The 24,764-nt window shown below is 35.2% G+C and overlaps 1 pseudogene; it reads right to left on the reverse strand.

Moving 5' to 3' along the window:
- Positions 1-23,393: 23,393 nt before the first annotated feature.
- Positions 23,394-24,544, reverse strand: LOC133819097 (phloroisovalerophenone synthase-like; annotated as a pseudogene).
- Between the last annotated feature and the right edge of the window lie 220 nt (positions 24,545-24,764).

Consider the following 24,764-nt stretch of genomic DNA (forward strand, 5'->3'; position numbering starts at 1 on the left):
TATTCCTCCTGGGCACTAGGGAGAACGGAATATCCATCTATGCAGAGCACCTGTTAGTCATTAACATTTTGCAGAAAAATATTTCTTCAAGGAGAAAAGAATCAAGAGGAAAAATTTAGCCTAATGCTCTTAATGAAATAACCAAACTGTTGACTTGGGTTTTCATCAACTTAAGATAAAAGAGATTAGACTAAACATAAACTGATTTGATTGAATAATAATAAATAACACAAGGATTTTTACGTGGTTCATGTTGGGAGAGAGTGAGATTACACAACCACAATATTAAGAATCTACACATAAATATCCTTGACAGAGGCCAACAAAATATTGAGTTAGAGGATACAAACCCTAGTTTGTAGACAAACTTCTTGAATATTCTTGAAGCATCAAAATCTTGCTAGTATACCACCTTGAACTTCTTATTCTTCAACAAAACATAACTAAGGCTTATACACGAGGAGTATCGCTGTCCTCATTCTTTATTTCCTAGCCCTTGATGGATGCTTAAGGCCTTTCTAAGAGGAAATGAGAATTGGGATTGAACAAGCTTTTAAATTCATAAAGATAAGCACTTTCTTTATGAATCTCTTGGAGAAAACATGAGTTCTTGAAAGCTAGAGAGAGAGAGATTTGAGAGAGTGATCAAGTCTATCAATACTCTATGAGAACCCTTTTATAGAGTAGGCATAGTCATTATTTCTAACCAATGGGATGAGAGCCTCAAAACACACCATTTGGAGCTAAAACACGTGTTTGTATGGACACATCAAGCGATGCGTCGCCTGCTTGTAGGCAATGCATTGCCTACTAGCAGGAAATGCTACACCACAAGAGTGGTGACGCAACACCACCCCAGCAGGTAAATACATCTGAAATTGAACCTAAACACCTCCAAATGCTTCCAAACTTTTTGGGCATCCTTAGATACCTCATTGTATCACTTTGGACCCCAAAAGAAAATTTTTAAGTGCCTAAAATTGAAACTCAAATTTCACATCTTCACTATGTGATATTATAAAGTGTTTTACACTTAGCTTGTGTATCAACACTTAGTGTTTTTATTTTAATCAATCATAACATTCCCCCACTTTGTTAAATACAAATTTCTACCTTTAGTTCAAAATAGTATTGGTGCCTAAAGTAAAGTGCCTTTCGAATTGAACTTTACCTTAGTTAAGATACCACAAAGTCTTATTGAAATCATTGGTTGCTTAAAATCTTGAACCAATTATTCCTTATGATAAAGATGGTGATACCACACACACATCCACTAGATCTTTCGTTTCCCCATTTTTCTCGCTTATCACTCATATGGTCATGTGCTCATCCCTTCATGAACTTTCCAGGGAGAAACTCCAACTCTCATGAGAGGTGACATCACCTTTAAGTTCACATAGGTGAAGTTCTTACATCATCTTTGCTACCTTTATAGATGCTTGTTCAACTAAACTTCATTACAAGCCCTAGGCTCAACCCTTACTCGATAGCAACCAACACTAAGCATCTTGGATGGAGCTCACTAAAGTTTTAGTGTTGAAACCATTCACTTATCAATGACTTGTTCTTACCAATTAAACTCTTTTCATTGATGTTAACAAGGTTGGAGTTGGGTTGCCATCATTTGTGAATCTCTTATTCTTGGAGTTTCAGTTCCATCCTTTTTGAAATGGAACTTACTAACCTTCTCACAAGAGGTTTTGTTAATGGATCCGCTAAGTTCTCAATTGTCTTAAAATATGAGATTGTTATGATTCCATCTTGAATCAATTGTCTCACATATTCATGTCTTAGACTAATATGTCTAGACTTCCCATTGTACACACTATAATATGCTCTAGTAAGAGTGGATTGACTATCACAATGTATCGAGATCGTCGATACCATATCCGTGGTAAAAGGGATATCTAACATAAGACCCCTAAGTCACTCGACCTCTTTGCCAGTTGCCACTAGAGCTATAAATTCTGCTTCCATGGTTGAGTGTAATATACAAGTTTGCCTCTCAGATTCCTAAGAGATAGCACCTCCTCAAATAGTAAACACATAACCGGTGGTGGAAAGATTATCTCCCACTCCCGATATCCAACTAGCGTCAGAATATCCTTCAAGTTTCCTTTGAAAATTTGAATAGTGAAGGCTATATTCTTTGGTATTGTTAAGGTATCCTAGAATCATTTCAATAGTCTTCCACTGCTTGATACTTGGATTGCTAGTAAACCTACTAAGTTTACTAACTGCATATGAAATATTCACTCTTGTGCTATGAGCGACGTACATTAGGTTCTCTATTGCACTTGCATATTCTAATTGAACCACCGCTATTCCATCATTCTTTTCAAACTTCATGTTTGAATCGAATGGTGTATTTGCCTCTTTGATTTTGAGATGACTATATTTGTCAAGCACTTTCTCGACATAATGAGTTTGAGTCAATATTCTAACTTTGATACCTAGAATGGTATTGACCTCTCCAAGGTCCCTCATCTTGAAGTTAGAAGCTAGAAACTTCTTTGTTTCTATTATACCTCTCATGTCATTACTCAAAATCAACATATCATCTACATAAAGACATACTAGTATGACATAGTCATCACAAGTCTTAGAGTATAAGCACTTGTTCGCATTGTTGTGTCTAAATCCATTTGAAATAATGACTTTATCAAACTTCTCATGCCATTATTTTGGAGCTTGTTTCAAACCATATAATGATTTGATAAGTCTACACTCTTTATGTTCATTTCCTTGAAGAACAAAACCCTCTAGTTGTTCCATATAGACCTCCTCCTCCATATCTCCATTTATGAATGTCGTTTTGACATCCATTTGGTGAACATAAAGGTTATATATATATGATAAGGAAAATAACAATCTAATAAAAGTAGTTCTTGCAACCGATGCATATGTGTCAAAGTAATTTATTCCCTATTTTGTTTGAATCCTTTGGCTACTAATTCAGCCTTAAAGATTTGCATATTGCCATCGGTGTGGTATTTTCTAATAAATACCCATTTGCACCCAATTGGTTTAGACCCCTTTGGAAGGTCAACCGATTCCCAAGTGTGGTTATATATAATTGAATCCATTTCATCATTTATTGCCCCATTCCAAAAAGCAGAGTCCCTTGAGGTCACAGCTTCTTTGAAAGTTTTGGAATCATCCTCTAATTGAAGTACTATTGGATATTGCCAAGTGACTTCCTCATTATTTCCTTCTATAAGGTATAGTGTCTCTATTTGAGAACACTTACCACTTGATCCTAAATCTTTGAGCCTTTGGCTCTTTCTGGCAATAGAGGTTGCTCACCAACCCTTTTAGGAGTCTCCTCTTGAGGCTCTCTAATTTGAGTTGGTTCTATCAACTTATTGCCATCTCGTGACATATTCTCAAAGAACTCAACCTCTCTTGATTCAATTATCACATTAGATTCCAAGTCTAACAATTTATAAGCTTTGTTATTTGAGGCATAGCCCACAAATGCACATCTTATAGCCCTTGGACTCAACTTCATGTTATGATTGGTTAAATACATAGTGAAATTGTTTAGGCATGAAGAGGTGAAAGAATCATAATGGCTTCACTAAAGTCAACATGTGTGAGTTGAATTTTGGCCTAGGCATCTATAAATATTATTTTTGGGTCCAAAGTGTTTCTTTGGAGTTAATAAGAGTACCCAAAAAAGTTTGGGAGCATTTGGGGATGTTTCGAGACAAGTTTTGGGGCGCCAAGTCAGTGGGACCTGCATTGCGTCACCTCTAGGAGGTGACACATCGCTAGTACATGAAGCACTAAACATGCGACCCATCACCTGCTAGGTGATGCATCGCCTGGGTGAAGGCGACGCGTCGTCTAGTCAGTCTGTACATGATCGTATAGTGACATGTTTTTGGCTCCAAAATTCAAATTAAATGCTATAATCTCATTGGTTGAGTCTAATGAGTGTTCCATTGGTGAATTTATTACTCTCCTCTCTCTCTCTCTCTAACTCTCAAGATTACTAGTTTTCTCAAAGATCTTCATCAAGTAATCTTGACTTGCATGAAGATCCAAGGCTTGTGAATACCAATCTCATTCCATTGTAGAAGCTTCAAGCAATCTCAAGGAGGAGGCTAGGAATAGAGATTTTTGGACAACAAATCTTCATTTGTGTCAAGCCTTTGTTACATTTTGTGATTCACATAAAATCATAGACTTGTAATTTTTTGTATCAAGGTTCTTTAACCCAAGGGTAAATTCTTCCACTTTTTTTATTTGTGTTATGTTCTTTGTATTATTCTTCCATTAGAGTATATATTATCATTTTTAATTATATGATTTGTAATATAAAAAGCTTGGTTTATAGCCTCAATCCCTACAATAAAAAATCTTTAACCCCAAACCTAAGTTTTGTATCAAAGATTGTCTTACTCTAAGGTTTATCTACTCATCAGGTATATGGAACAAAGCTCCTCAATCTCAGTCCTCAAGTTCATGTCTCAAGATCTAGTGAGACTAGATTGATTCGATGGCTCAAACTTTGTTCGTTGACAAGACAAGATCAAGTTTCTTCTCACAACATTGAAGGTTCACTATATCCTTGACAAAGATTTGAAGACTTTGGATGCTCCAAAGAATGATGAAACTCAATAAGTGATCAAGGAAAAGAAGAAAAAGGAAGAAAATGAGCTTATATGTAGAGGCCACATACTCAATGCCCTCTGGGATCGTCTCTATGATCTCTATACCAATACAACATCGGAAAATGAGATATGAGATGCACTTGAGAAGAAGTATAAAACCAAACAAGAGGGTACCAATAAATTCCTCATAACTCAATACATGGAATTTAAATTCTTTGATGAAAAATCCTTACTCCCCCAAGTACAAGAGCTAGAAGTTATTGTGAATAAGTTATTTATTCTAACGATAACTTGTAACGCCCTGGGTAACGAAGACCGTTACACTGCGTGTTTAAATTAGCGCAAGACTTGTTATTCAAGTCATTTTAATAAAAATGTGATCTTAAAGACATAATCAAGTTAGGGTTAAAAGATTTTGGTCATAAACAAATAATTTTCATTAAAATAAATGCTTAGTACATGGGATCCCAAAAACAGGGTTTAAAGGACAAATTTACAAACTTCCAAAAGTTATGTATAATCAAAGGCCATTCTAATGGAAAAATAAACATTTTAGGTTTCTGTGCCTGTATAGTCCCTCGGCCGTGGCGGACGAGCAGCTGAAAATGTACACCTTGCCCCCAGATCTCTCCAACTCATGGTTGATCCATCTTACCCTTGCCTTTACCTGCACCACGTAGCACCAGTGGGCCAAGGCCCAACAAGAAAACCATAACATCATAGCATAATCTATAATGATTATCAAATAATTCACAAGACAAATAACTAGATTTTAGTAGGCCATAGTAGACACATAATCAGTGATAACAGTCAATGAATCACCAATCATTCATTCGGATATTCAACAAGCTATAAGCATCATATTAACAACAATAAACATATTTATGTTAAACAGTTTATCACAATCATCATACAATACTCAGGGTCAACGCCCTTAGGCCGCACCCTCTGTTTAACCCACTGGCTCTGGCTCGCTTAGGCTGAGTCCAGTGTTTATCTAGCTGACCCCAGCTCTCAGTGGCCAAGCCGTGTCCTGTGCACAAATTATCAGCCCCGACTCTCTTAGGCCGCTTATTTCATGCACACATGGCATATTATAATCATAAAACATTTGTATTCAAACATAGGGAATCTCAGTCCCAACATAACCATGCAAGGGTACAATTTTCTTACCTTTAATTTTGATTGAAGATTATGAAATGGTTTCGAGCACGATCCTCAGCCCCGAGCCTTGGCGATAAACCTAGTAACAGTGTCCAATGAGTAATTATAAACTTCCAATCCAAATAAATACTTAGGAGACAGAAATTAGCCTCTGGGACCTCAATTTCTACTAAACCGGGTAGTAGAAGTTGTCCCGAGTGCTAGGTTTGAACCCCCAAGCCTTACAGTTTCTAGAAATAATTCTAAGGCTAAAATCCCCAGGCGGGTTGCGACTTGGCTTAGTGAATCATGACTTGCCCCAATTCAGATAGCAAAGACCCAAGCCAAAGGGGGAGGCGGGTCACGACTTGGTCTAGTGGGTCGCGGTGCGCCCCCAAGTCAGAGGCCACGCCTAGGAAAAAATGGCCACACGCGCCGCGACGCCCTAGAATGGGTCGCGGCGTGCCCCCTTCGAACCCAAAAAACCTGGGTTTTCTCCTCCTTCCCAGCCAAGAACACCAAGATTAAACCCAAAATTTCCCCCAACAAATCTCCTCAATTTCACACCAAACCAGCTACGAATTCATAATTAAATCACATACTTTAAAAATTAATCTCCTAAACAATTATACCAGAACCAATACCCCAATTCAACCAGAATTCATTACTCCAAAAATCTAGTCTAATTCTACTCAAATCCCAGAGTAACCCATGTTCTAAGCTTTAAACTACTCAATCCAATTCTACCCAATTTAAGCTATATTCTTCAGCAAATTAAGAGACCAAAAATTACCTCAACTATGGCTGATTCCACACAGGTTTTAGCTTTGATTCCTAGCTTGAATCCTCTCCAATTCCTTCTTTTTTCCTTCAAAGATTTCCAGCCCAAGCCTAGCTTATGCACCCTTTGGATCCTTAGCTTCAAAATTCAATAAGAGAGAGTGAGAGAAAGGGAGTACGTGAGAGAGATGAGAGAGAGAGTGAGCTGAGAGATTTTTTGTAACGACCCAAACTCGCTAATAAGGCTTAAGGGCCTTGATTAGTGTGCCTGGAGGGCATAATGGGAATTATGTGTGACTTTAATGATTAAGATGCATGATTATGATTTAAAGCATGTTATATGACTATTTGAATATTTGAGATGCATGACTATGTGTATTAGTATGCATGTAGGCCCTGATTAGGTTAGAAGGGCATAATCGTAATTTTGGCCATTATGGGCATAGCTGCTTTGATATATGTGATAATTGTCGAGACCACATTATTATGTGGATATATCTGTGATCTGTGACTCGAGACGATCCTAGTGAGCAAAGTAGCGAAAAAGTCATGGCGGGGATTTATACCCGGCTCGGGGTGAGCTTAGGGGTATAAATGGGAATTTAGTGAGTATACTGGAGTCTATCTTGACATTGAGAAATATTATTGGTGATTAATTAGGTATCGGGAGTTAAGCAAGAAATATTAGAGACACTCGAGGAGTTAGCGGGAATTGGGTAAAATGACTAGAATGCCCTTAAGTGGATTAAAGGGTTATAAATAAAAGGGAGGGCATTAAGGTCATTTGGCATTCTAAAGAGGGGAAATTACTGAGGCTTTATGATAGTGGAAGTTGTAGAAAAATATAGAAGTCTGAGGAAAGAAAGAAAAGAAGGAAAAGGAAGAAAAAGAAAGGGAGAAAACAGAGAGAGTTTTCTAAGGTCGGTTTACACTTCCTTCATCAGTTTCTTGAGGATTTTTGGAGCAAAGTTCAGAGGAGAGTTGGGTTAGGCTGAGCATCAAGGATCCTAAGCTAGGTTTGAGGAATTGGCAGAGGTTTAGCAAGAACTCACCAACACTTGAGGTAAAATTCTATAAGTTCCTTCAGTTCTGGTTTTGGTGTTTAGCAAAGATATCTAAGCTGTGTTGATGGGAATTCTAGGGAAGTTGGAGCCAAGGGTTGAGGAAAATCAAGCCAAGGAGGCCTATAGAAAACTTGAGGTCGAAATTCCACCAAAGGTATAATTCTAAGCCTTTAACTCTGATGTTTTGACTGTTTTTGCTGAGTTTCTGAGCTTAGGGACAGCTATGGTGAATTTTGGGATTAGAGATGCATGTGATTGGGTTTTGAGTTTTGGGGGTGCTTGGGATGAGTGGAGTATGTTTATAAGGTTGTTTTTGAGGTTGGCAAAGGTTTGGAGAAGTTTTGGTTGAGGTTGGTTCGAGGAAATCGCAGGAAGAGAAACTCAGAGTTGGCCTGTCTGTGACTAGCGCTACAGCACTAGCCTTTGGGCGCTATAGCGCTAGGCCATGCATGCTGAGGGGATTTTGCTTCTGTTTGTAGCGCTGTAGCGCCCTCCTAAGAGCGCTGTAGTGCTTCCCTATTTTTAGAAAGGGATTTTAGGGTTGTTTGCAAGGGTTTTTGACCAAGGGTTTGGGGTTTGATTCCACCACCTTGTTTGGTGGAACTAGGACTTCCCGGGGGCTCGGGATTGGCCCCGAGGCTAGGTTTTGGACTTGAGGATTGATGATGACTTTGGCCTATGGTTGTGTTTAGGTGAGCGCTAGGGCCCGAGGGGGATCGTGCTCAAGGAGTCGAGGGATCAAAGCTAGTGAATTAAAAGGTAAGAAAATTGCACCCGGTTATATGTTTGTGATGGGACTAAGTGCTCCTGATATTTGTATCGTGTCAATGATGGTATTATTCCATGGGACATGTAAAAATGGCCTAAGAGTGCCGTACACAATATTTGCACACAGGGCGCAGGTTGGCCATTGGTAGCTAAGGACAGCTTAACATTCACTGAGCTCGGTTTAAGCGGGCCGGAGTCAGTGGGATAACGGAGGGAGCAACCTGAGGGCGCTAGCCCTAGTTATCACTGGTGATCTGATATGTGATATGAGATGACATGTTAGTGTGTTGAATACTTGATTATACTGAATGATTATATGGTTGAGATTATGTGATGCAGTATAAGATATTGATTTGTCTGTTGATTGCTTATGCCCTGTTCTTGTGTTTTCTTGTTGGGCCTTGGCTCACGGGTGCTACGTGGTGCAGGTAAAGGCAAGGGCAAGTTGGACCAATCCTGAGGTGGAGAGCTGCGGGGTTGAATGTACATAGCCAGCTATTCGATCACCATGGTCGAGGAGTGGATCAGGACAGGGATTGCCTAACTGTCTGTTTTGCCTTAATATGGCTTGTTATTGTGTCTAAACCTTATGACTTTTGTAAACGGCCTTTAAACTTATTATTTTTGGGATCCCGTGTAAACAGATAATGTTTCTTAATGAAAATGCGACTTTTGGGACCAAAACGTTTTAACCCTAGTTCCTCTATAGTTTCAGTGACACGCTTTTAGTTAAATGACTTGATTAGCAAGCCTAACACTTTATAAACACACAGTGTAACGGTCTTGGATATCCAGGGCGTTACATTTTCCTTGAGTTATTCTACCTCTTTCTGTTTTGTTCTAAATTCCGAGTCTATCTTTAGTTTCTAAGCAAAAGACCCTATTGCCTCTCTTAATTAGCTAGCCCTCAACTTACCCTTAGGGGTAAAATGGTCATTTTCCCTATTCCCGCTAATTCCTCAAATGTTCCTAATATCTACCAATTAAATCCCGGCATTCAACTAATTACCAAATATTTATCCAAAGTCTAATAATTCTCGATATATTCTCTAAATTCCCAAAAATACCACCAGGTCTCCCTTGAGCCGGGTATTAATCCCCGCCATGACTCTTTCGCCAATCCGCTCACTAAGACCGTCTCGAGCCATATAATGCAAATATATCCAAATTATAATGTGGTCTCAACAATTTATCCCATATAATCACATTTATGCCCTCAACGAGCCAAAAGTACAAATATGCCCTTATGAACTAAACATGGCCCACATGCATATTTAATACTCATAAACATGCATTTCACATATCCATATAATCATATAATCATGCATGCCACAACATTATGCATTTTATTATTTAATCACACACAAACTAATTAAGCCCTCCTGGCACGCTAACCAAGGCCCTTAAGAGTTATTAGCCATTTTGGGTCATTACATAACTGTTGTACCCCAAAAATACAGGCTAAATTACTCAGCACGAGGTACAACTGAAAAACAAGCGCATAAAGAAAATATACATAAAAAGCATTTTGTTAACTCTAGAATGAGTAGCTCGAGCTTACTTGACAGTATGTGACAATCCGAGTTTCTAGATTGCCTCTTACGCCAACAACTTAGTTCAAGGTACGAGGAGTGTGTTAAGCTCACAGAAGCCAAACTATGACACACAGTGAAAAATCCCAAAAGACACAGAGATTCCTTATACACGTAATAAATGCCCAAAATTTATTATATATTTATTACCCGATATAACGAGTATAGAATTAATAGTCAATCATGTATTTATGTAAATGGAAAGTTACCCAAATTTTTCAGTTACCATATTAATGGACGGTTACCCAAAATTGTCTAGGGTGATCTCTTATAAATATAAGGGGAATAGACAAAAAAAGGGATCGATTTTCTGTAAGCTAAAACTCTACAGAAATCACCATAAATGATTTTATCAAGAGTCCAAAACAAATCAATAAGAGTGACTCATGGACTAGGAGGATTTTAACCACTGAACCACGCAAAATCGTGTGAGTATTTTGTGTTCATGTTTTTTTTTATTTCTTTCTATTCGGTTTATCAAAAGTCTAGTCTCTCTATTGTCAGATTTCTAAATCCTCTGCTGTAAAAAAAGTGCATCAACAATAACATTGCCGTAATTCTTCATAGTGGGTATTAGGGTTGGTGCCCTAAAAGCATGTGAAAAGATATTTTGATTGATTTAAATAAAAGTAAATTTGTATTATACTTGATTATTTATATTATTTTTTTAATAATTTACACATAAATATAAAAAAAATTCAATATTCATCTATGAGAATATAATTTTGTATGCGTTCGAGAGAATTAAGATCATATACAATGAATAAAATAGTCAGCAACATATTAAATTACATAATCTTTAATGAAAAGTTGCTAGTACGGTTTACTAAGCATATGAGATGCAAGTAATGTAGATTCAGATTACTGATGTGGATAGACATCTTTGTAAATGTACTTTATATAACAGTGATTATATATGACAGGACCGATGTGAATTAATTTCTTTATAAACTTACCATTTTCGATAAAGATTTTATTCATATCTTAAAAGATGATCCTTTGTAGATCAGTCTAAATCCAAAGTTGTCATGAACTCCTGTTCATGTTTATTAGATCTTTTGATTCATTTGTTAAGGTCTCTTAATATAATGAGGCCAGTGACTTTTGTTTTGGAGATTCAATATCATGAATGGCTGGGAACATGATTTTATAATATTGGAATCCATGCTTTTCTAACGGATCGAATATTGGTTCCCTTAAGGGTTAATTCTGGGAGTGAATAGTTATTGAGCTCAAATCTATAATATGATTATAGATTAATTATTTACTACTGAAATTAGTGGTACTTAAGGAACAATATGTAATTAGAAAGGTAAAATAGTAATTCTTGACCAACTCTAATTAACGAACTAATAAATGAAGGACATAACTACATATATTGATTATATTAATGGACTACAAGAGAATACTCTGTAAATATAATTCTATATTTACTAAGAGTGCAGTTCTATATTTACAGTGGAGTAATAATGGAATTAATAAATAAAATTATTTAATTAAAGAATTTATTAGTAGTCTAGTTTATTGAAGCTTAGTACTATAGGTCCATGATCCCCGAGTCGCCTATGTCCTACACTGTCTAGGGTAAATATGTCACATGCAAGATTAATGGAGAAATGGCTAAATTGCAAAGAATTTAATTTTCCACGACTAAGTGATAATTATGTACAATTAATTAATTATTTGGATAATTAGTTTTTATTTAAAAAGCTTTATATTAGTTGATATTAATATTAATGAGTGTTTGGATTAATATTAAAGAGAGTTAAATATTATCTTAGTATAAAATAATTATTTAAACTGATCAATTAAGATATTAATTTTGAAATAACTGATATTTAGTTTTGAAATAATATTTAGAATAAATTGCATTTTTGCCCCTGACTATGACCAATTCAGGTCATGCCTCCCGAATGATTCGAGATGTTAAAAATCCCCTCCCCCGAACTATACATGTTACTCAAACATGTGACTTCTATTAGATTTCGTCTTAAGTGGCTAACAAAGTGATGATGTGGCATTTTGATGCTGATGTGCAATGCCATATATTGAATAATAAGTTATTTTACCCCTCCGAACTTTGACCACTACCAAATCTTGCCTCTTTTATTAATTTTTTTCTCAAACAAATAATTAAAACCTTAATTTAAAAAAAAATCATTTTAAAAGATTAAGAAAATAAAAAATACTAAAATTTTCAAATTAATTAAAAAAATACCAAATGTTAAAAAATTAAAAATCTAATTAATAAAATAAACTTTTTTTTTATTTTCTTTTTACAATATAAAATAAATCTATTTTAAAATGAAAATTAAAAATAAATCCTAAAACTAACTTTTTTCCCTTTCTAGGTTCTGTTGCAAGATGGACAGTCGGAGGACACAATGGAGACAGTTAGAGGATGAAAGTGTAGCGTCTCAGAATTTTACTTAGTTAGAAGTAGTTGTAACGCCCTAATCTCCAAAGACCGTTACGGTGTGCATTTAAACATTGCTAAACTCGCTAACCGAGTCATTTGGCCATAATTGTGTAACTAAGTATGATTAGCGGTTTAGGGTTAAATTTTTTTGTTAAGATATAACGTTTCACTAAAACGTTTACTTTATACATTGGGATCCCAAAAATATAATTTAAAGGTTAATTACAGCAAAATATTTACAACCAGCCGACCTAAGCGGCAAAATAGAGTTTAACCCTAGTTCCTCTTTAAACCCTCGACCATGATGGTCGAGCAGCCGCATATGTACACATCGCCACCTAAGCTCTCCAACTCAAGGATGGTCCAGCTTTCTTTTGCCTTTACCTGCACCACATAGCACCCGTGAGCCGAAGCCCAGCAATAAAACTCAATATGCTCATGAATAAGTAATAACATGTTACTAAGTCATAAGAGGCATGCCTAGCAGTAATAACCCTACTCATGCATGCAAGCAGGTACAAATAAATGTTTGTGAAGTCCTACGCTCTGAGTAGATGACTAATAAGTCTCTCGCTCTGAGGTAGATGACTAATAAGTCATTCTTTGAACAATTGACTAATAAGTCACTCTCTAAATAGATGTCTGATAAGTCCATCTCGGTCAGATGATTGATAAGTCCATCTCGATCAGATGACTGATAAGTCCATTTCGGTCATCTGACTAATAAGTCCATCCTGGTCAGGTGACTTATAAGTCTATCCCGCTCAGGTGACTGATAAGTCTATCCCTGTTAGGTGACTGATAAGTCTGTCTCGGTTAGATGACTGATAAGTCCATCTTGGTCAGATGACTGATAAGTCCATCCCGGTCAGATGACTGATAAGTCTATCCTGGTCAGATGATTGATAAGTCCATCTCGGTTAGATGACTGATAAGTTCATCTCGATCAGATGACTGATAAGTCTATCTCGATCAGATGACTGATAAGTCTATCTTGGTCAGATGACTAATAAGTCTGTCTCGGTCAGATGGCTAATAAGTCTATCTCGGAGGTCCCATACCCTCCTAGCCATGTGACGTGTAGGTCACCTTAGCCTTTCTGGCTGTGGCTCTAAATAACTAGCCTTTAGACTAGACAAGCGCTTTTAGTTTTCATCGAGCTTGAGATCGGTCCAGCATTAATGCTCATGATGAGTCATTCAATGCTGATTTTGATTAGATCTAATCTTTATCGGCTTGCGTTAAACACGCTAAAACCGTCCTTGACTCATAAATCAATGCCATACGACCAGTGCTCGGTACTACTGCCAAACTTGACTAGTAAGTCACAGCTTCACAATTAATACCGACACCATTGCCGATTCTGACTAATAAGTCAGTGCCATTCACAAGTGAGCAAGATTTGCTAATGGACCCAAATAAAACCTATCATTTTATGAATATTTTATTTGGCAAATTCCATATATTAAACAAACAAATGAGCCACTATATGCATCTAAGCACAATTGCAAAAATACCACATATAGTGCAAACAAACATGTTATAATTGGATGGGCCTAATCATGTTACTATATGAGCAAGTCTATGAATTTATGCAAAAGTACCATAATTTATTTCATTTGCAAAAATATCACAATTAATTATCTAGAATTTATCAAAAATTCAAATTAATTAATTTTTTACAAAAAATTATAAGTCAATTTAAATGAAATTTATCAAAAATTAACAATAGTTAATTTAAATTTTATTTATCAACAATCAACTTTGTTTAGGTTAATTTGAAAAATATTAATTTAATTTAAATAGGATTTATCAACAATGAACCAAAGTTAATTTCAATCCCATTAAAAAATATTTTGATAATTGGTTGAAAAAAATTATATTTTTCAAAATTTAACCAATTTAAAATTTTAAAATCAATATCTTAACTGTTTTTCAAAAAATATCTTATGTTGTTACAACAACAAGCTAATATTTTAATCATTTAAAAAAAATAAAATATTCATAGTTATAACAACCCTAAAATATCTCAAAACAGTTAAATAAAGTCAAATATCCATGAAAATATCTAACTAACAAATTTCAAATAATTTAAATATTAAAAACTATACCATAAACAAATATTTATATTTTCAAATAAAGATTTAATAAAAATAACAAGTATTTAAAATAAAATATCTCATATCTTAATTCTAATATTTTAATATATAAAAAGATTTAAAATTAACTTGTTTGTCTATTTTTAAATTTGAATTTGAATCTTTGTAAAAATATCTAATTATTAAATCTCAAACAAAAAAATATCTTATTTTAAAAAATATTTTTAAATGATAAAATAAATATGATATTTTTGGCTTTGATTATAAATAATCAATTTCAAAATTAAAAAAAAAAATATTGTGATGAACAGTACCCGTGTCGAGTACTGTTCACTGTGCTGTGGTGTGCGCGCGCGGTGTCTGGGTGGTGCGCACGTGCAGGGGGATGCGCACATGCATGCGCACGCGACTGGTAGTTTTTGTGCAATTTTTCAAACCAAAAACATTTTCTAATTAATTTTTACCATGTTTTACACAAAATAAAGCATATATAAAAAATAATGGCATAGAAAACACAACAAAATAACCTAAAAATTACTAATAATCACATAGAATTCAATATGCTTCATAAAATCATGAAATCCATCCAATTACTCAACACATCAAATAATTCAATTTTTAACATGTTCATGCATGAAAATAAAGATTACCAAAGGCTCTAAGGCCAGTTGTTGGGAAAACTTATACGTGATCTTTATTTATTTTCATGTAGATCTTATATTAAATGAATTAATATAAGAAAACCTAAAACATGTTTCTAAAATTGAATTCATATAGAGATAATGATAAGAACACTTACATTATACACAGTGGAATGATTGAGACATTCCTTCAGTTTCTCTAACCCTTGTATCCTTTTTGTCGCAGAGTATTACCAAGAAACTGAACCGATCTTCTATTATCTTCACAGTCTTCCAAAGTATCCTTAGAATTACCTAGACTAGGGTAGGCAATTCTCAACACATGAGATAGATACAGAGAGAAGAAGAGAAAAAAAATAATGAGGCTTAGAAAATGACTTATGTAGTAGAGAGAATCTAAAACCTATCAGAAACTTGTGATTAAACTTGTGATTTCAACTCTCACTTAGCATTCCTTTTATAGGCTCAACCAGGTCATTTAATTTACTTAAAAAATCAATAAAATAATAGATAATATTAGCCCTAGGTCGAAATTATCATGGGCTTTAGGCCCGTGAAATTTCCCATTTGATTATAAGCTCATTGGACTTAAAATCAATGCCTGTATTTTTTTTTTCTATTGATTTAATTAATTAAATAATTATTCAAATATTTTATCAAATTAATTATTTATAATTTGAACCTTGATTTAAACTTATTTATTAATTTAGATACCAATTGATCTTAATTAATAAATCTGCTATAATTTCTCTTTTCTTTTCTAAATTACATAACTCTGTGAAACTATCCAAAATTGACATGGTCAACTTTGATAATTCTAATTGATAATTAAATCAATTGAGACTATCTAGATGATTTTATCCAAGGTACAGTGGGGACCATGGGCTTATGAAATCAAGCTCCAATAAGTTATCATAAATCTAACAAATAAATTTACTAACTTATTAATTCCTTGTGACTCCCTCGGAATCGCACTCTTGAATTCATAGAACGCTCTATAAGCAATATAGATACGTTATTAATTATCCATTGATACAACCATAATTATCACTCAATCCTCTATAGACGGTCTACAATGAGATGGGACTAAAACATAATTTTACCCCTCATTGTATTTTATCCTTAAAATACTTAATTCCTTGTAAATGATATTTCAGTAAACTAATAATAATTACTGAAATGAGATCTCTATCATTTAGCACCTTGAACCAAACTAAAAGGAAACCATCGTTTCACTTCTTCATCAGAAGCTATAGATGTTCATATCTATGATTAACACCCCCAATCAATTATACTACCGAGTTCCCAAGATGTAACTATGGGCTAGTTCGTAGGGTAAGCTGGTAACGAACAAGTCAAAGAACTCAAATAATACATTCAGTTATAATACTAACCACTCAGAATTGAGATTGAATTGACCTATGTCAACTATATGATATGACTAGAATAGATAATAATAGTATGTTTACTTATCTTATCTATTGTCAATATCGGTCTAGTCCGATGTAACAAATACATCCAATCTTATCTACTATGCTAATGTTCTAAAAAGAACATAACACTACAATGTGTAAGTAGATCATATGGTAGATTGGCAAGTCAGTGTAAATCATGTGCATTGACTAATCTTAGGACTAATTTATTTTGAACATATAATCATATTTATATTCTATTGTGATTACGTCACTATAAATACGATTAGCTATATGCTCGGGATTTAATAGAAGTTTATATTAAATAAATAATCATGAAAATAAAACAAGTGAGCAAAGTGATTGACCAAGTCAAAAAATGATTTCTATTATTTTATTGATAATAAATGAGATTACAAAGAAATTGAGTTTTAATTAGGGCATAAAACCCCAACATTAACTGCCAACGTGGATACACGTCTCTATAATTTATTGGGCCACGTATTAAATAGCAATGCCACATCATAGTCTTTCCATTATTTTAAATTGAAAAATAAATAAAAATTATTTTAATTTAAAATATATTAATTAAAATTAAAAAAATTACTTAAAAACTAAAAATATATATTAAAAACAAAAAAATAATATTAATTTATACTATGAAATAAAATTAAGAATTAAAACTAAATCCCTAATTTTTCTCTTCTTCTTCTTCTTCTTTCTTTCTTTCTTTCCTCTTCTTCATCTTCCCCTCGCCTCTATTAGGAACGAGTTTCCTAATACGCAGCAGAATGGTGGTGGGTTGGCCCAGTGTACAACAAAAAATTTGTAACATATTTAAACTACTTTTAAATATATAGATCCATTAATATACATTCATTAATCATAAGTACGAATAATGAACATACATCTTGGTGCCTATCAAGTGTCCTTGCTATCTTTTCATAAAATAAACGATCTTCCTATCCACGCTGCTCCCAGGTACTCACACCAAGATCTTCCACAACGTTCTCTACACCTCAAGAAGTGTGTGGGCACTTAGAGAATAAAGGATTGTAATGTCCTTGATAACCAAGACCATTACACTGTGTGTTTAAAATAGTGCAAGACTTGCTAATCAAGTCATTTAAATGAAAATGTGAATCTAAAGTCATAAACAGGTTAGGATTAAAAGATTTTTGTCATAAACAGGTCGTTCTCATTAAAATGAATGTTTAGTACATGAGATCCCATAACAGGGTTTGAATGACATATTTACAAAATTTCCAAACGTTATAAATAATCAAGACCACTCTAATGGCAAAATACACATTTTAGGTTTTTGTTCCTGTACAATCCATCGATCGTGGCGGCCGAGCAGCTGACAATGTACACCTTGCCCTGAGAGCTCTCCAACCCATGGTTGATCCATTTTACCCTTGCCTTTACCTGCACCACGTAGCACCCGTGAGCCGAGGCCTAGCAAGAAAATCATAACATCATAGCATAATCAATATCTATAACCAAATAATTCATAAAACATTAACCATATATTCAACAGTCCATAACATTCACATAATCAGTGATAACAATTGACAAATCAACAATCTATCATCCAGGTATTCAACATGCCATAATCATCAAATTAACAATAGTAAAAATATCATAAAATATTCAGGGTCAACGCCCTTACGGCGCACCCTCTGTTTAACCCACTATCTCCGGATCACTTAGGCCGAGCCCAGCGTTTAACCCACTGACTCTAGCTCGCTTAGGCCAAGCTCAGTGATTATTTAATTAACCTCGGCTACTAGTGGCCCAGCCGCGTCCTGTGCACAAATATCGATTTCGGCACTCTTAGGCTGTTTATTTCATGCTCACATGGCATAACACAATCATACAATATTGTATACAAATATAGGGAATCATAGTCCCAACACAGCCACACAAACGGGTGCAGTTTTCTTACCTTTGATTATGAGCGGAGAGGGTGAACTGGTTCCGAGCACGATCCTTAGCCTGGAGCCTTGACGATAAACCTAGTCACAAGGGCCATTGACATCTATCAACTTCCAATCAAAATAAAATACCTAGGAAACAGAAACTAGCCTCCGGGACCTCCATTTCTACCAAATCGGGTAGTAGAAGTTATCCCGGACACCTAGGTTCGAATCCCCAAACCTTACCAATTCTAGAAATAATTCTAAGGTAAAAAATCCTAGGCGGGTCGCGACTTGGTTCAGCAAGTCGCGACTTGTCCCAAGTCAGAGAGCATCCCAGGCCAGAAGGGCCACACGCACCGCGGCGGCCCGTGGCTAGGTCGCGACGCGCCCCCTTTGACCCAGAAAATTCTAGGTTTTCCTCCTCCTTCTTCCCAGCCAAGAACACCCAAGTGAACCCAGAATTTTACCTATCTATTCCCCCCCCCCCCCCCCCCCTCAATCTAACACTAAACCAACCATAATTACAAAACTAAATTACACATTTATTAATCATCAAAACCTTAGCTTTAATAGCAACATCACTGTCTCAATTCCACCAGAATCAAACACTCCAAAAGTCTAGACTAATTCTACTTAAGAACATAGGATTCAACCTAAACCAATTCAATAAAACACAAAGATTAATTACCAAGGTTCTTACCTCAAATTGTGGCCCTACTCCCCAACTGAATCCTAGCTCCAATTCAGCTTAATCCCTTGAATTCTCCTCTGTTTTCCAGCTCCAATTCCTAGCTAAGTTCCTCTCCAACTCCTTCAAAGATCACCAGCCCAAGTCTAGCTTATGCATCCCCTTTATTACTTAGCTTCAAGTTCTATCAAAGAAGAGTAAGAGAGAGAGAGAGAGATGAGTGAGAGTGAGCTGAGAAACCTTATTTCCTTGAGTTAATCCACCACCCTATGCTTTATTCTACTAATTTATGAATATATCATCTAAGCAAAAGACCATATTACCCCTCCAAAGTTTTCTAATCCTCAAATGGCCCCTAAGGGTAAAGGGGTCATTTTGCTCCCAATTCCCATTCATTCCTCAAGTGTTCCCAATATCCATTAATTAATCCTTTCATCCAATTAATCACCAGTTATTTACCCAAATTCCTAATAATCCCCAATATATTTTCTAAATTCCCGAAAATACCCCAGGCTCCCCCCGAGTCAGGTATAAATCCCTGCCGTGACTATTTCCCCCATCTGCTCGCCAGGACCGTCTCGAGTCATATGCTGCGAATATATCCACATAATAATGTGGTCTCAACAATTTATCACACATAATTATATTTATGCCCTCAACGGGCCAAAATTACAAGTATGCCCACATAAGCTAAACAGGGCCCACATGCACATTTAATACTCATAATCACGCATTTAATCATATCCATATAATTATGCGTGCCACATAATCATGAATTTTATTATAAATTCACATAAATACCAATTATGCCTTCCTGACACACTTATCAAGGCCCTTAAGCCTTAATAGCAATTTTTGGGTCGTTACAAGGATAGTATATTTCTAATTCAACTTGATGTACTCAACACATGAGATCAAGAGAATAGGCCTGAGATTGGTACTTTATCTTTTTGAGGGAGAGATAGAAAAGTATCGTTATTTTCTTAGAGCGAATAAATTATGTCTTCTTCAGTATATTTTTATTTTCTGATAAGTCTAACTTAAATAGAAAGTATTCAAATTTAAAAAATAAATTTGTAACCAATTTACAATTTATCTTTTAATTAGTTAATTATCTCATTAATGAAAATATCAAAAACTAACTTTTGAAATTTCCATTAATTAATTAAATAAATAAAAGTAAAAAATCTATCCCTGAAATATATATACATATATATATATGGCTGACGCTACACACAGTCCAGGGACTGTGCGTGTCGTGTAGCTCCCTATAAATTAGAGATATTTGATTTTTCCAATTTTATTCAATTATTTATGCAAACTACCTTATCAGATAAAATCCAACAACCTGATAATTAATTCAAATTTGAATTTATTATATTTTTAACTAATTATCAAATATAATTAATTATTTGAATAAATATCAATCTTTTAAATTCAAATCCAATTTGAACTTATCAGATTATTATCTCCCACCCAAATAAAGATATTTAATTAATTCTACCAATTAATTAAAACCAATTTTAATTAATACTAATTTCAAAAATGAAATATTAATTTTATTATAATTTTGAAAATTATAATTAATTATTTAATATAATTTCAAAAATTACATAATAATTAAATATTAATTAATTTGTTAATTACAACTAATTTGTAATTAATTAATTAATTAATCACTATTATCACATAATTGCATATTTGGCCCGAAGAACAAATTTCTTCTTAAATATGTCTTTTTACCATGTTACCCTTTATATCAACTCTTGCCTTGAATAGTGTTGATAGAGCCGCTTAGGGGACCTATAATTCCAAGTTCCAATAAATTTGAGATTATTAATTAAACTCTTTAATTAAATAATCTTAATTTATTAATCTCATGATTACTCCACTATAAATATGAGACTGCACTCTTGTAATTATAGACATTTCATTTACTGAGTACTTTATAACAATAAAGCGTCCATTGATATAATCATTACATACATATTAACCCTCTAATAATTGTTCATAATTAATCGAGAATAAAATTACCGTTTTACCCTTTTAATTATGTCTTGTTTCCTTAAGTACCATTGACTTTACTAGTAAAGGTTAATTCATAACTAAATTATGAACTTGAGCTCAATAACCCTTTTCAGTCCCAAAAGTCAACCCTTAAGAAAACCATTATTCAATCTCTTACGAGAAGGTATAGATTCCATATCTGTATACTATGTCTGCAGCCATTTACATTAATGAGTTCCCAAAACAAAAGTTTCTAGCCTGATCATTCTGACAGACCCTAACGAGTGAATCAAAGAACTCATATAGCATAAACAGGAGTTCATAGTAACTTCAGGATTAAGATCTATTTGTATATGATCATCAGTTGATATTTAATTAATACTTCGAAAAAATATTTAACTAAGTATTAATCAACATATTTTGTCCAAATTCTATATATTCTCTAATATATAAAGTGCTTTCACTAAAGTGTCCCACTACACTAGTAATCCGGATCTAGATCACATGTATTCATAATACTAGTGGACCATACTTACAGTAATTAATCTAAAGATTCCATAACTTTATTTTACTGCGAACTATTCAAGTTCATTTATCTCAAACACAATCCTCCCGTACCAATATGTGGTTGAGATCACATATATGAACTTATGAATTTTTCTGATATTTACTTAATATTATCACAGAATAATATACTCCATAAAATATATGCATAAAAAATTCAATTTATTTATTTATTTCTTAAAACAATGTCTACTACATATGCTTTGAGGGAACAATTCCCTACAACCTCCACCTTTGGCTCGCTGTTTCCAAGGCTAGCGCGAAACCCTCTTCTTCGTCTTCCTCTTCTTTCCTTCCCCTCTTCTTCTTCCTCTTCTTTCTTTCTCTCAAGCTGACCATCTCTAACCATCTTCCTTTCTTCGGTGTTTCCAAGCCTAGCGCCAACGCACTGCCATCCCATGCGTCCTCCCGAGAGGTCCCAAGCGAACCACACCAGGCGCACGACCCCAGCCACGAGAGCTCCGCCGAAAACCCTTGCCTCCACCACCCATCTCAGGCAGACCATCTGTGCCCAACTCCCATGTGTGACCATTCGACCATCTCGGACTCATTTTAGGCACAAGAAGAGTCCCAAATTGCATAGCCCTCTGAGTCAGTCCGAGCTCTTCTTTGCACTCTCAAGCATATATGATTTTTGCAGGTATTTGCTTGAACTTAGTTTGAAATTTTTGAGTTTGGTATTTGCTGAATTGGGTTTAAAAATTGACAGTGATGGGATTTGAGATATGGGTTTGACAGAGGAAGAAGAAGAAGAACTGATAGAGGAAGAAGATGAAGAACAAGGGAAGAGGAAAGAAGAGAAGAAAATTAGTGTTTAAATTGGTGAATAATATATATTTTTTAATTTTTTTTGCCAGAAACTTTTTTGTTTGTTTTTTAAATTAAATAAGTTTTATTTTTTATTTTTTAATTAATTTAAATATTTTTATTTAAAAAAATTAATGTTTATGACGTGACATTAACTTAGATGGCCACATAGCTCCACGTTGGCTGATAACGAAGACAAACTGTTATCCAAAAAACTGGCATAGATGACGTGGCAAGTGATTCCTGGACACGTGGCTGACACTTGGAGGAACTCTGCTAGGATATCGACCGAAGGCACATTATGAGCAGTAGGCGGCCTAGTCTTACCTGCGACAAGTCTGGTCGATGGTTCCGCATGCAACATGATGTTTCCATAAAGATCTTTGTAAATCCCAAAATTGACTCCCACAATCTCCTGAATATCCGATTATTTAGGAGAGAATATCTGTAACAAATTCATGTAATCCCCCTTGAGCCTATAAATAGAGAAAGATAGCTCAAGGAAGGGACTTTTTGCTTTCGAATCATTTGAGACTAGAGTAATCATATTTGAGATATTGTATTGTTCTTCGGAGGTTAGTGAAACTCATTGAACCCTAGTTCTTTGATCACTCCTTTGATCCTCACATCAATAACAATCTAAGTGGACGTAGGTTATTACCAGACTCTGGGGCCGAACCACTATAAAATATCATGTTCTTATTATTTTCGCTATCACGTTCTTTTCAACGCATTCATCCACGTCAAGCGTATTTTGACTCCGTGTCAGTTGACCAAAATCAGGGTCAACACAAACGAACAGGACTGTAGATTTGCTAACGGAACAGGGGATTGAGAGGTTTCACCAGAGAAAAAAAAATGGGGGTTAACTATAACAAAAGTAAAGATAAGGGGATTTTGTTGTTATTAATGATCAATTGACAAAACATGCATGCTTAACTAAGTAATTAAAAGACGATACGATGATGAAGGCCTTTGCTTGACATTTATTCAACACACTAGAGATATATAGTAAATTAACTAAGAAGAAACCCAAGCCCAAATCGATAATAATTAGACCTTGGTCTTGGTGGCAACGCTGTGCAAGACCACCGTCTCCACTGTCACATATGGCACGTACCCAAAGACAACGCCCCACTCCAGTCCTTCTCCGGTTGTAGACTTCCCTTCCTCCAATGACTTCTTCCTCATCTCGTCTGCTACGAAGAAAACGCATGCACATGACATACTATCGAACTCACTCAGCACGTGACGAGAGGCCCTCAACTTCTCCTTCTTCAATTGGAGCTTGGCTTCCACCTCGCTCAGAATGGTGCGCCCACCTAGGTGTGCAATCCTAAATATGCAGTCCCATTCACTAATCACAATTGGAGTGAAAGCATCAATTAAGCATTTATCAATGTTATTGGAGATTAACTCTGGCACATCTTTGAGCAAACCAACTACCAACCTTGACTTCCCTTAATTTCCCCCTCCATCGATTTCTTCGAGTTCGGCAACATTCTTTGCACTACAGACTCCAACTCAAAGATCGGTTGCTCCCCTGCCAAATCATCGGGCTTAGCCCCCACGATGACCGAAGAAGCCCCGTCTCCAAATAGAGCCTGTTCTACCAAGTGGGATTCCAAGGGCTTGCGGAAGAAGGAAGCTGTGATCTCGAACACAGCAAGAACACAAGCTTCCTTATTGCTCTCTACAATGTCCTTCGCCAGGCGAAGGACCGTACCAGCATCGTAACAGTCTAAATGGTACAACATCACACGCTTCACGAACGAATGAAGGCCAAGAATTTTGGCGCATTGGTAATCAACGTCGGGTATGTAGATACTAGAACCAGTACAGAAGATGAAATGAGTGATCTTAGATGGCCTTAACGACAACCTCTTTCCCAAGCTTGGGAACCTCAACCAACAACATGCCTTGTCGCGCATTCAGGCTTGGAGCCATGTACTCGCACATATTTGGGTTCTGCTTTAGGATCTCTTCCGTCAAGTACATGTAACGTTTCATTATCATGGTTTTATCACCTGCAATCAAGCATGTGCACACTCACATATAAATATATTAGCTACAAGTAATGTATAATACACGTTTGCTTGGTTTTATTTATACAATTTATTAATATTTTATTAAATTTGTATCATTGTGATATAAATTTCGAATAAATAAACAATATTATATATAAAAGAATGACATAAACATATCAAATGAAAAATTAAACCAAAACATTTTTTAGGAT

This window comes from Humulus lupulus, chromosome 2 (assembly GCF_963169125.1).
Source record: "Humulus lupulus chromosome 2, drHumLupu1.1, whole genome shotgun sequence".
NCBI lineage: Eukaryota > Viridiplantae > Streptophyta > Magnoliopsida > Rosales > Cannabaceae > Humulus > Humulus lupulus.